Here is a 13173-nt window from a genome sequence, read left to right as displayed (position 1 = left end):
CATTCTATTCGGGTATTCATGGGTATAGGCATCTAACGGATGTAAGGGGAGCATAGGGAGTTGCAAGGTTCAAGGTAATCGCGCAACATGGGTTGCCTTCAAATATTATTAATTACTATCATGGGAAACTCTATCACTTGCTCAGTCAATGTCCTCGGCGTTCTAGGTTCGCTAAAATCGGTGATTCTCGATCTGAAGGTGGTATGACTCATATGTTTGAGAGTGAGAAATACATATATATATTTCTATATATTATTTTTATCTGCTCATTTATTATCAAATTTACTATTATTATTATTATTATTTTATTTTATTTTATTTTATTTTATTTTATTTATTTATTTACTCCTTTACCTTAATGGAATAAGAATGGGTTCAGGTACGGGTCCGTCCGTACGTGAGGATCGACGGTTCGGGTGAACATCTGGGGTTATTAGAATATACGGTACCGGTATTGGTAGGGTAAGGGATTTATCAACTTTGGTTGGGAGTGACGGTTACTAGATATTTCTGGTTAATGTCAAACGGGAGATCTAATTTGGTACTATCATAACTATGACTCGATAAGTCAGACTTATCATCAACCGATTCCTTAACCGGGTCTTATTTCTCGGTACTTTTTATTATTTCCTTCCCCGGTTCCTTAACCGGGTCTTATTTCTCAATACATGTCCCCACAAGATATGTACATACATATATATATATATACACATTAGCACGTATAAATAATATTATATACTTTACACATATGTTGCCATTTTTACCTATTAATGTACCCCGTGACTTCCCCTGAATTCCCTCGTGCGGACAAGTCTGTTATTATGTTCCGGACCATAATAACTCACTTGTCCATCCAAGTTCATCCAGCTCTCGTCACTATACATTATTATTTGATATTCAGATCCTATAATACTTGAGCTACTGGTTATATTTTAGGTATCTTTTAAAGACATCCTAATTCCTTATAACCAATGGCTCTGATACCAAGTTCTGTAACACCCCGAAACCGCAGCGGAAACGTAATCGGGATGCAACAGACACCTCTGATATCAACCACATTGTTTATAAAGAAAACTGAATACATTAATATACTTCAAATTACATTATCTTGTATTTCATTACCGTCTAGGTGATACACACATCATACAATACGATACACAATTCTATTTGTTATAATGTTTCCTAACACCCTGCACGCAAATCTTACACACATCAAGCACTTAGCACGTAAGCAATCACTTCATCTTAATTGTACCTGAAAAGCATGTGAGAAAACGGGTCAACTACGAATAGTTGGTGAGTTTCACAATTCGAGTAAACCATGATAAATCCATATCAAAATATAATATTATCGATGTAATTATGCTGAGCCCACAAGTGAAACCTCTGACTATCACACACAACCCCGTGGCATACTCCGCCCATGAACCTGCCCCAAACCGCTATGCCTAACATTACATAGCAAAATAAATATAACACCCAATATAGACATGTTCAACTGGCTGGGCGGGTCAACTACGAATAGTTGGTGAGTTTCACAATTCGAGTAAACCATGATAAATCCATATCAAAATATAATATTATCGATGTAATTATGCTGAGCCCACAAGTGAAACCTCTGACTATCACACACAACCCCGTGGCATACTCCGCCCACGAACCTGCCCCAAACCGCTATGCCTAACATTACATAGCAAAATAAATATAACACCCAATATAGACATGTGCAACTGGCTGGGAAACATCAGCAATTCCATGCCAGACCAGTTGGGTTTGTCAGACCAATAGTACTATCCACACTCTACCGGCTTTCAGTTAATCACTCGTGTTGCGGGGCCTTACAATGTTAGTAACTCAGACAATTACCATCTTAGTACATTTCCGTACGATTCCCGTACAATAAAACATATATGAATACACGCAAATCCATGTGTTCAGTATGTACTTAAACATTTTAGTAACAACATGCTTTTCGCCCCGGGAAAATATTTAAAAACAATTCAGGAAAAAGGGGCTCGTGAAACTCACCTTAGCACATGCAAGCAGGTAACAACAATCATTATCAATTAACACGTCCAATCTGTAATATGATCCCTACGATCATTATTATACACTTATTGTTTATATAATCTTTTAACCGTATCAACTGGTTCATCTGGGGACACTGTTAACCCAGTACTGTACCTGAAATACTTCTCCGGACTCAGATTGTGATGTCGAGTTCAACAGTCAAATTTTCTAATAGCTTGTTTTCCCCGTTTTGCGTGCCTAGCACGGTTACCCGTTTTTATGTTTCAAAAATGAGTTTGGTCACACACGACCCGAAAATAGTCGTTGACTGATAGTTTAAGTAAAGTTGTGAAATTTGAGCTCGGTTTAGACGCCCCGATTGGCCGCGGGACCCGTTTCCGTCTTTAGTGCACCGGAAACTGTTAAATCGGGTAAAATTACTCAAATCATCCGAATTAATTTCGGATGATTTATTTTTACTTGTTTAACTCAGTTATATGAAAATAGTTCATTTTTAGGGTTTTTATACACCAGTCTGCTCGCTTAAGCGAGCTTCACCGGTTTACGCGTTTTAACTTTAAAAGTTTGATAATTAGCACAAATAATTATCCGTTTAACCTCGGATCTTGAAATTTTGCACAAATAACATTTTGACAGTGGGGAAATTTATAGAAATATTTCCAGAATTAATTTTTATATTTAAAATTTATTTATCTATTTTTAAACACCATTTAAACACTAAATATGTCGTAAATACCAAACGATCTTAGAAAAGTCCCAAATTTTTCCTGGATTTCCCCTGCCATACACATAGTCCCCTGTAATTTTTCCAGAACCAAAATCTCTTTTTACATGCCATTTTCACTAAAACCGAGCTAGAAAGCCCTAGAACTCGTTTAACCGAAACGCCTACTTAAACTTCTCCAAATGACCTAAAATTTTGTGTGTGACATATACATGATATAAAAAGCTTATCTGCAATTTCCATAATTTTCATGATATTTAACTATTTTTCACCATTTTTAGCCAAAACCGAGCATTAAATTCACCAAATATTCATCCTTTGTCCAAAAATTACCAAACATTCACAGAACTCTTATTTTCATTTGTTTAACACCTCTGTCAAATTTCATGACCTAACTCTAAACCATCAACAATCTGTCCGAATCTCCAAAACCGAACATAAACCGAATATACCTTTCGTTTTCCGCCACTACAAGCTACAAACTCGTCTTTCCGCCTTATCTACCACTAAACACAGAACCTACAACCAACATACCACAATACCAAGCAAGTTACACTCACGATCAAGCCTCTTACACTATAGTTTCGGTTATGATTCAAAAACAAAGATTTAAACCGTAAAAATTCGTTCTTGGTTCGTTTAACTCCTTTCTTGGACCAAGATCCCTTGTATAACCCGTATACATCACTTGATCATGCAAGAATCGGTTTCCATCTTTGAAACCTCATTTTCTTGCAAATAAACTCAAGAAACGAAGATAGAAACGTAAATAACTCGACTTTTTACCTCGGTTTTCTTGCTAAAATCTCGGGTTTTAGTTCAAACTTTGGAGAGGATTGATGGATCTTGAATGTGTTTGTGAGAAAAAAGAATTAATGGAATGGGGTTAACCCCCTTATTCCGATCGGATTCATGGGGGAGGTGGGGTGGGACCCACTTCTCCATTCTTGGCCATTCATTTGGATTCTTGAAATCCGGATAATGTTTTGGATAATCTGGTTCAGTTCGTTTCTCGGTTAAATGTTTAATTCGGCTTAAAACGAGGCTAAAACGGTCGTTTTTCGGCTTAAAAATGAAATTTATATAAAACCGATTTAAAAACTTTAAAAACTTAAACCATGACATTTATTAACTTAAAACATCATATTATTAATTATTGCGCATCTTTTTCGGCTTGATCGATCGTCTCTTGCTCGGTTTGGTATTAAAGGTTTCGTTTAACGTACCGACGTACCATTAAATCGAAATTCTTTTTATGTGCCGTACTTTACTTATCCCGAAGCATTAATGCTCCGTAAAATCACTAAATATCATATATCTCGTCTATAATTGAACCCTCGATTCGTTCGGGTTTCAATAACTATCGATCGATTAATCGCATATTCAATGCGATGAATTATATATTCACGTACAATCAATACATTGAACCATGTATTCTCGTATAATTACTATGGATTCATGTACCCGACATTAAATATGACGTAACTATTGTCTACCGGTTAGGGTATACCGGGTTTCGTCGGAATCGTTACATGAATCTTTCACTTGGTCTGGGTTCTTTTACTCCAATGGTCTTCTAATTCTTTAGACTATCAAAGTTGATTGAGAAAGAGACAAACTCCTCAATCTTGATGTCTTGTCTTTCAGTCTTGCTCTTTACAAACACAATTTTTTGCATATTCAGTGGTTCTTCATCTTGACTCTCTCTATGTCTTGATTGTCTCTTCTCATATTCTTCCATGGTTTCCACTTCTCCAATATCAAGTACTTCATGATTAGAGAAAATAGGATAAACAGGGATAAAGTTTTCAACATTCACATCTTCTTTCACCATTTTCTTGTTGTTCTGTTTTAACTTTTCCAATAATTCTTTGCTTGGAGGTCTTACAGCATTGTAATTTACCTTCTTCTTTTCACATATGTCCAAGGACACATGTTCTCTCTTTGTTCTTTCATTCTGTTTCTTCATTCTTGATATGACAGGTGGATACATTGGAAGTTTGTCAATAGATTCTGGTTTCTTGTATTTTCTTCCTCTTTCAGCAGCTTTGATTTCCTCATCAGTGATTTGATCACTTAAATCACTCAAGTCATCTTGATTCAAATCAATTGAATCAAAGTCATCTTCAGAGACTTGAACTCCAATTGACTTTTCTTCTTTCAAATCTTTCTTCACAACAAACTCTCCTTCTTCACTCACCTCAACATTCTTATAGAAATCCACAAGTTCTTCTTTTTCTTGAAAAACATCTTTGAATTGTTGTAGATATGCATTTCTTTTCTCTTTATCAACTTTTGGCATAAAGTTGTTGTTGAAAGGTGGTGGTACTGCTTTGTACATGTCTTCTTCCTTAACTTGGTTTATAATTCCATAGATGTTTCCAGTGGAGACCAAGTTCTTCAAGAATTCATTGTCAGCTTACAGTTTTGTGTTCTGCACCTTCTCTTCTATAATCATTTTCTTCAACCCATCTATTTCAGTTGTGAATCTTTTCTAAGCTCTATAACTGTTTACACAGCCTTCTTCCAAACTTTTCATTGTTTCTTCACTCATCAGTTCACTTGTCTCCTATGCATTGATGATACGTTGTTTCTTAAAACACTCACTTTCCAGCTTGCCTACTTTCATTTTCAAATCATTGATAACTTCAGTTAAATCAATAGTAGGAGCAGAATGTACCTGAGATGATGATCCAGTTTCTTTCTCAATTATGGCCATGAATGCCACATTTCCTTTTTTGATATCATCTGCAATGTCTTCTTCATGATTTCTCCAATCAAAGTTACCCTCATGCTGTGTTGTTACAGCTACATTTCCTTGATTTCTGATCTGATTTTGGTTGGCTGGAATGGTGTTGTTTGGAACATTTTGAAGGTTTTGATTGTTGTTTCTCTGAAAACCTTGATTCTGAGGCACTCCTTGATCATGATTGTTCATTTGAGGTTGGAAGTTGTTGAAGTTGGGATTATAGTTGTTGTTGGGATTGTTGTTAAAGTTGTTGTTAAAGTTGTTGGTGTTGGGTCTCTGCTGATATTGAGGCTTCTGTTGATATTGAGGCTGTTGATTTCTTAGTTGATTTTGAAATTGGTTCATTTGAAAGTTTCTTGGCATGTTACACTCTCTTGCAAAATGACCAGGCTGTTGACAATTATAGCAAATGACTTTTGACTTATCAAAACCAATTCTTTCATTAGGCCCTGATAGGAGTGACCTACCAGTCCTGTTGTTAAGCCTTTTGCTTCTAAGAGCCAACATGGCTGCTTGCCACTTCAAATCCATATCCTCCAAGTCATCAGCATCTATATGCTAAAGATCATCTTGTACCACACTTGTGTGAATTAAATTCTTTGCAACAAATGCATTATATGACTCAGTAAACAATGAAAGCAAGGCCTGTGTTTCATTGCCTTGACCATTTCCACCACTAGTATGAGGTACATTCCCACTTGCCATAGAGGAAGAATTAGTGTCATTAATCAGCTGCACATTGAATCTTTGTTGGTTTCCATAATTACTTGTGCTACCACCAATAAATGATTTTGGAGTATCAGAATTATGTTCAACAGGTTCTTCAATGATAGGGATCTGTTGTTGATTCTTGGTACTCAAATTTCCCATATGTGCAATAAATGCATTTGAAACATTGAAGCAGGGTCTTTCCTCCTTAATCATCTCATTCTCTATCATCTCTATCTCTGCAGCTTGAAGGAAGCACACTACATCATCCAATTTCAAGTCATTGAAGTTGTGCTTCTGAAGGATGAATTTGCAGGCAGTGTACCATTCTTTTGGAATAGAGTTGAGAAGTTGTTATTCATGTCAAAGTCAGTCATGACATAGTCTGTGGTTCTGAGATCATTCACTATTGCTAGGAACCTTTCAAGAATAGACTTCAACCTTTCTCCATCTTTATACTTAAATCTTTCTAGCTGCTGCTTCAGTCTCTTCTTCTTGATGTTCTTAAGCTCAACATTTCCCTCAAACATTTCAAGTATTGCATTATACATTTCCTTGGCAGTGGCATGATGTGCAACCTTGGTAAGTATCTTCCAAGACAGACCTAACTTTAACATTGCTAAAGCCTTGTCATCTACTTTTCTCATTCTTTCCCTCACAGCAGCAACTACTGCTGGATTAGCACCTTCTTCAACATTGCCTTGTGGACCATTTCGGATGGAGTTCCACATATCAACATCATTATAGCATACGGCTGCTTCAAACAAGACCTTCCATTTTGTAAAATTTTCATGTCCATACAGTCTAGGAATCTTGTTAGTAGACACTTCTTGTTCTTTGTAACCAGACATTTTGAGAAATCAAATGTAGTTTCTTTGTAAAAACAGAGTTCAAAAATAATCAGATCTGAAAACCGGTTGTTCAGATTTGAGTTGTCTGATACGATTAGAACAAGATTTATATGTAAAAATTAAAACTTTAAACAGAATACAGAAGAGAAAACACCAAAGATTGTAGATCTGGAAGAAAAATGAAGAACAGAGCTGCTGACGTCACTTTTCAATGGAATAGTGGTCTGCTTACGTCATCTTTCTTCAAATCTTCAATCAGCAACAATCTTTCCAAAATAGCAGCAACAAGCTCTGATACCACTTGTCAGGTCCCCGATTTCAGCTGGATCTTACTCGAATCATGCCATAACTCACACAAATAAATGTGCCGACAAGAGAGTTAATGACGGGTTGCTATATTTAGAAAGATTATTGTTTACTAAAGGCGGAATCAATAATAAACAGGGTAGTTGCTATCAATAATCAAAGGTAACTAACACACACAAGATTCACTCAAAAATATTTCCATTTATATAATGTTCATCATACAAAGGGTAATTGATTTAGGGTTTCTTGATAGGAAAGTTTTATCCGTACTAATCTAAGACAGCCGTCACACTCAATAATATTCTATCTGGATTAATGATTTTGTCTGCCTTGTGGAGGCGTGCCCTAAATTATTCCTTTTATAGGCCTGACACCTCCTTACAGCTGTCATTCCTTATAGAAACCCTAAATGCTAAAACATATTCAAATTACATATTCAGAAATATTCTAAGTGTAAAACAAGTCTTCCCCGTAGGCTTTGCAACAACCTTCATTCTCCGAGTAGGCTGTGTACTATGCCATCCTCCAGGACTTGGTAACATAGAAATGTGCCCGGGATCAGATTCCGGGTAGACTTTACTTGAAGAGTATTTTACCAAGTAAAATACTCACCGGGTGGACTTCAATCTTCTTTACTTTGCCAGACTTTGCCCGACAAACCCTTACGAGCAACCTTGTTCTTCAATGGTACATTCAACTCTTTGCTAGATAATAACTTATTAGCAAAGTGTACTCGGCAGTACTGTTCCTTGCTTGAGTTGAACCTTGCCCGATGTTACTTAGAGATATTCCATTAAAACATCAAGCCTACTTGGACCACAATTATTAATGAATACCTTGCTCGGTCTTCCAATCACTTGGCTTCATGAGCTTGGTTAGCCAAAAGCTTACTCGGGAGTGAACTTTACTTGGCTTTGAAGAACAGACTTGCTTGATAAAGTGAACCTTGCCCGGATTTACATAAACTAGTGAACCTTACCCGGCAATGCACTAATTTACAAACCCTGCTCGGATATCCACTAAAGAAGACTTCTTGAAGCTTGCTCGGAGGTCTAAGGTGTGCCTGGATCCATACTTACCCGGCTAAGTAAAAAGCTTGCTCGGAGGTCTAAGGTGTGCCCGGATCCATACTTAGCGAAATCTGAGGAGGTTGAGAAGATTTCAATCTTCCATATGTCTTTTAGAACAAATCTTTGACTAAACAATCTCCCCCTTAGGTCTATTGTTTGACTCAACATGAATTATATGAAAATGGTTTACATGGGACTACGTGTCTCTAAAACGTTATAAATAAGAGTATAAGCCTAGCCCTCAGGATGTAGTATACGTTTGTCTGGATCCTTACATATGTGGTGGGCACACCACACCTGGTTGTATTATGCTTCCTGCGGGGAGTACGACCATGTGTATACATACAGGTACTTAACTAAGTCGAACGTTGCGGTGTTTGCTAAGGTATTTAGTGTAGGGACTCGAGTTTATAATTGTGTTGTTTTAGCTTGACTATTCCTAAGCCAAGATGGGCCGAGCCTAACTATGTTTGAGGGGTAATCAAGTAAAGAAAATATTTTCGCGTCAGCGTATTCACCAGCATATCGCTGACGTATTTTCTAACATTTCAGGAAATTACAGTATCAAGAATTGGAGCCATTCATGAAGTGGATGTTCGCAAGGTAGAGATGGGTCATAGTTTTAAATGAATAAAATATTGAAAAGAATATTTTATCAAGTTTTTTAAAATTGAAACAAAGTTTATAAATCAACCACTTGGATATTTACTATCCGAGAAGTTTTCTAATAAATTAAAATGTTCATTAAGGTGTACAAATAAACTAATGTTTAAAAATATATACATAATATTTTATTATAAATAAAAGTTTATAAATAAATTAATATTCTAAAATATATTATTTTTTAAACACTTCCGCTGAACTCTGATATATTTACAAAATCGGTACCAACTGTTAGTCACACGCCCAGGCCGTAAGTCGGGGTGTGACAATTTTTGCATTTAAATTGTAGTTTGGTTGACTTCAAAAGTCAATGCCTAGCTTAATAGAAGGTGTCTCATTAATGCAAACGACTCGATTCTAACACTCAAATCTATCGATAATTTTTTTTTTTTTTTTTGGTTCAGAGTTGGTTTGAGGCAAGAGTTAACTTTAATGGTTAAAATGGACCAAATACACTGTTCGAAACTCACACGCCAAGCGGGCAAGGTGGTGGTACAGAAGCCTTTACGAACTATTAGTGTTTATAGTTTTAGTATTAACATTTGTTGTTTATTTTTTTGTTTATTCTTGTATGCATTAAGCCATAAATATAAATCAGTTACAGTTCTTTGATTATTATTTTGGTATTAGTTCCCACATACATGTCGTAAAGTTCAGTCTAATTCCCGTTGCCTTCATGTGACCAGTTATGATGCAGTCTCTCTCTCTCTCTCTCTCACTCTATATATGTGTATATATATATATATATTACATTCTAATACATATAGGTATATTTATGATTGTTTCACCTGAACTGCGGTTACACATCCTCTTTCGGTGACATCAAGTAGCAGAAGTCGCTCTCTCTCCCTTAGTTGGTTAGTCCCCAAAATTTTAAGATGCGTTTTAGTCCCTTGGCTCTTTTATATATTTAGGCGCTACAAGTTCATCACCAGCTTCTTCAATTGATAGGTAAATAATTTTGAAAAAGCTATTGCTTTCAAAGTCCTTTTCCTTACATTACTCCTGCATGTATTCATGTTTGTTTTATTGTTAACTAGTTTGAGGCCCGTGTATTACACGGTTAATTGTTGAAAATTTTAAACTTTGACCATTAAGTGAAATGCATTCAAGAAATTGATTATATATTGTTAATACCATTACAATTAAATTGAAATTACATAAATTACATAACTAAGATTACACAAATATGTTACAAATGGGTAAAAACTTTCTTTTACACTACATTTGTGATTGTATTAGCAGGTATACGTTGTTTATCAAAAATCAAAATCATTAGTCCATGTCTGCTTGTAACTATTAATAAAGTAACATATAGGCCTGCTTATAACTCTTGATATAGCCATATATAGTTGTTCGTTTGACAAAAAAAGGTTCTCCAAGTACATATCAACTCTAGATAAATGATAATATATATATATATATATCTATGATACTAATAAAAAAATTATTCATACACATAAAATATCATAGCTTGTAATCAATTAATATGATGTCATTTGAGAATATGTGCTCATGTTTATAAAAAAAACATGATTATCTCAAAAACCATATACCTGAACTTTGATGATATAATCATCCTTAGAATATTTAGAATTTAAAATTGATTGATCATAATAAATTTGTTGTCATTAATATTCTGTGTATGCCAAATTTTTAATTAACTTTATATTCTACAATTAAAAATTGTATAATCAAACAAAATAAAAACCGAAAATTTGTATATAACAAAATGATTTGTTTGTTTCATATGAATGTAACTGAAAGGAAAATGAAAAATACCTACTAACATCAGAACCATGTTCAAATAATAGTGATTATTCTGAGTTAGAAGTATATTAGAAGATTTAAAGTTGCATAAAGTGAATGTAGTGATTCTTATATATAATCGTTGAAAGTAGAGCTGTCACTTTTACCCGTAACATGAAACCCAACCCAAGAAAACCCGTACCTGAATCCAAACTAACCTGACCCGAGAAACTCGAACCCAAGAAAATAATAACCAGAACCTGAACCGAAGTAATTCAGGTTGGTTCTTAGGTCAGAATTCTAGGTTTCGGGTAAACCTGAAACTTTTAGTTTTAAAACCATATGTATTTTTAGGTATTAAAGGCTAAGCCTTAGCCGCTTGATTGTTCTCATTCCACATATTATGAATCGAATGCTTATTGTTTATTATTTTGAATATAAACCATAATAAACACTAATCGTCTCTTGTCAATTCATATGGAGAATACTTATTATATGCAATGTTTTAAAAACCGGTATTTAACTTGTATCAGATTTGACTAAAAAATGGTACAACCGGTTGAACCGGGTTATACCAGGATGTTCAACCGGTTGAATAGTTTACCTTATAATTTCCTATAGATGTAACTTCAATTCAAAAATAAATCAAAACTAAATGATTCATATAACAAAAAATAATCCAAAAGTTAAATCCATATTTAAAAAATAAGGCAAAAACACTCAATTTTAAATAAATATTCCTAAAGTTTACACGCTTGAATGTTAATTTTTTGGTTAAAAGTAATTTGAAAAATATGGGCCGTAAATATCAAAATTTCTCTGCCTTAAAACCGGTTTGCCGGTAAAAACCGGTAATTTAGACAAAAACCGTCGGTACGATGTTCTAGCAAACTTTTCAAAAATACCGGACTCAAAATACCGGCCTACTGTGCAAAATCCAGTTTAGCCGGTTCAACCGGCCAGTTTGAACCGGTTTTGAAAACACTGATTATATGTAGTAATGAATTTAGTTGGAATAAACCTATAATTTTAATGTCATATATTGAAATGACTTAAAAGATAAGAATCATATATGAAAATTGGTTGAAAAAAAGGTGACAATGGCTATGGTATTGACAAGTGGCAAAAGTGATAGGCTTTTATTAGAAAAGATATTGTCACTTTGTATTACGACATCGATTAATGTGTTTCTTTGTCAATTTCTCTTATGAATTGTTTTTTTATTTTCGTTTCTCTATTTTTACTTTTGTGACATTTGGTGCATAAATGAGTATCTATAGCTCACGAAACTCTTTAATGAGAAAATCGATGATGAGTTTGTGTCAAAACGTGTTATTAATATAATCAAATTGGTTCAAGTCGAAACAGGATGTGACCAATTTTGAAATTATAAAAAGTTTGGTTAAAGTAGTTCTTATAAAAAGTGTTTCGGGTCATTTTTGATGTCTTGTATGTGGCCGTACAAAAAGTGTTACAGGTTAGTTTTGTAACATGATTATTTGAATTTACATGCATTAATATGCTAATTACTAATTATTTTGTTTGTATACAACACTTGCCAAAATAATATGTATTGATTATTTAGAACTGCACAATTTGATTTGGCATCTTGATCTATGACTTGTTTTGAGAATTAGTTTGTGGTCTTGAATGAACTATAATGCTATAATAACAACTAAATATAGCTCATTCATGTTGGAGAACTTAGTTTTGACTTTTATGGTTCAGTAGAGAATAAACTACATGAAAACAGAATGAAAGAAACTCATAACAAACACGAACTTGACCTGGCATAGAAGATCATCTGATTCTGGCCTTTTTTACTTAAAACATGTTAGGACAAAATGGAATTGAAGAAAGTTAAGCGAGCGTGTTCATTTAATTTTAACCAGAGAAGAGAGGCGACCAGGCATGGGCGATTAAACGTATTTCTTGTTTATGTTCGTTAGTTAAGAAAATGCATGTGTTCGGGTTTGTTTATGTTCGCTCATTAAGAATTTAAAGAAAAAGTTCACAAAGTAAACAGACGAATATAACGAATATATCTGCGCATAGAGTCATAGATGTTGTGTCTAAAAAACTACTAAAACAGTAAAACTAGACTAAGTTGTATAGCAAATTTTAACAAATTTGACACAATAAATATTATTAAAACTTAAAAAGGTTTAAAAATAGTTAGACAAAAAGGGTTTCTTGTATGCAGAACCATGTAAAAAACTACCATTGTGACACCACAATATCTATAATTTTAAATCGACGATACATAGCGTGAAGGATATGTCAGAACATCATACCACCATGGCATGGGGTTGTTGGCCGAAT

This window comes from Bidens hawaiensis, unplaced genomic scaffold (genome assembly GCF_021521415.1).
Source record: "Bidens hawaiensis isolate Kalapana, Puna unplaced genomic scaffold, B.hawaiensis_p1.1 tig00004759_1, whole genome shotgun sequence".
NCBI lineage: Eukaryota > Viridiplantae > Streptophyta > Magnoliopsida > Asterales > Asteraceae > Bidens > Bidens hawaiensis.
This window is presented reverse-complemented; position numbering follows the sequence as displayed.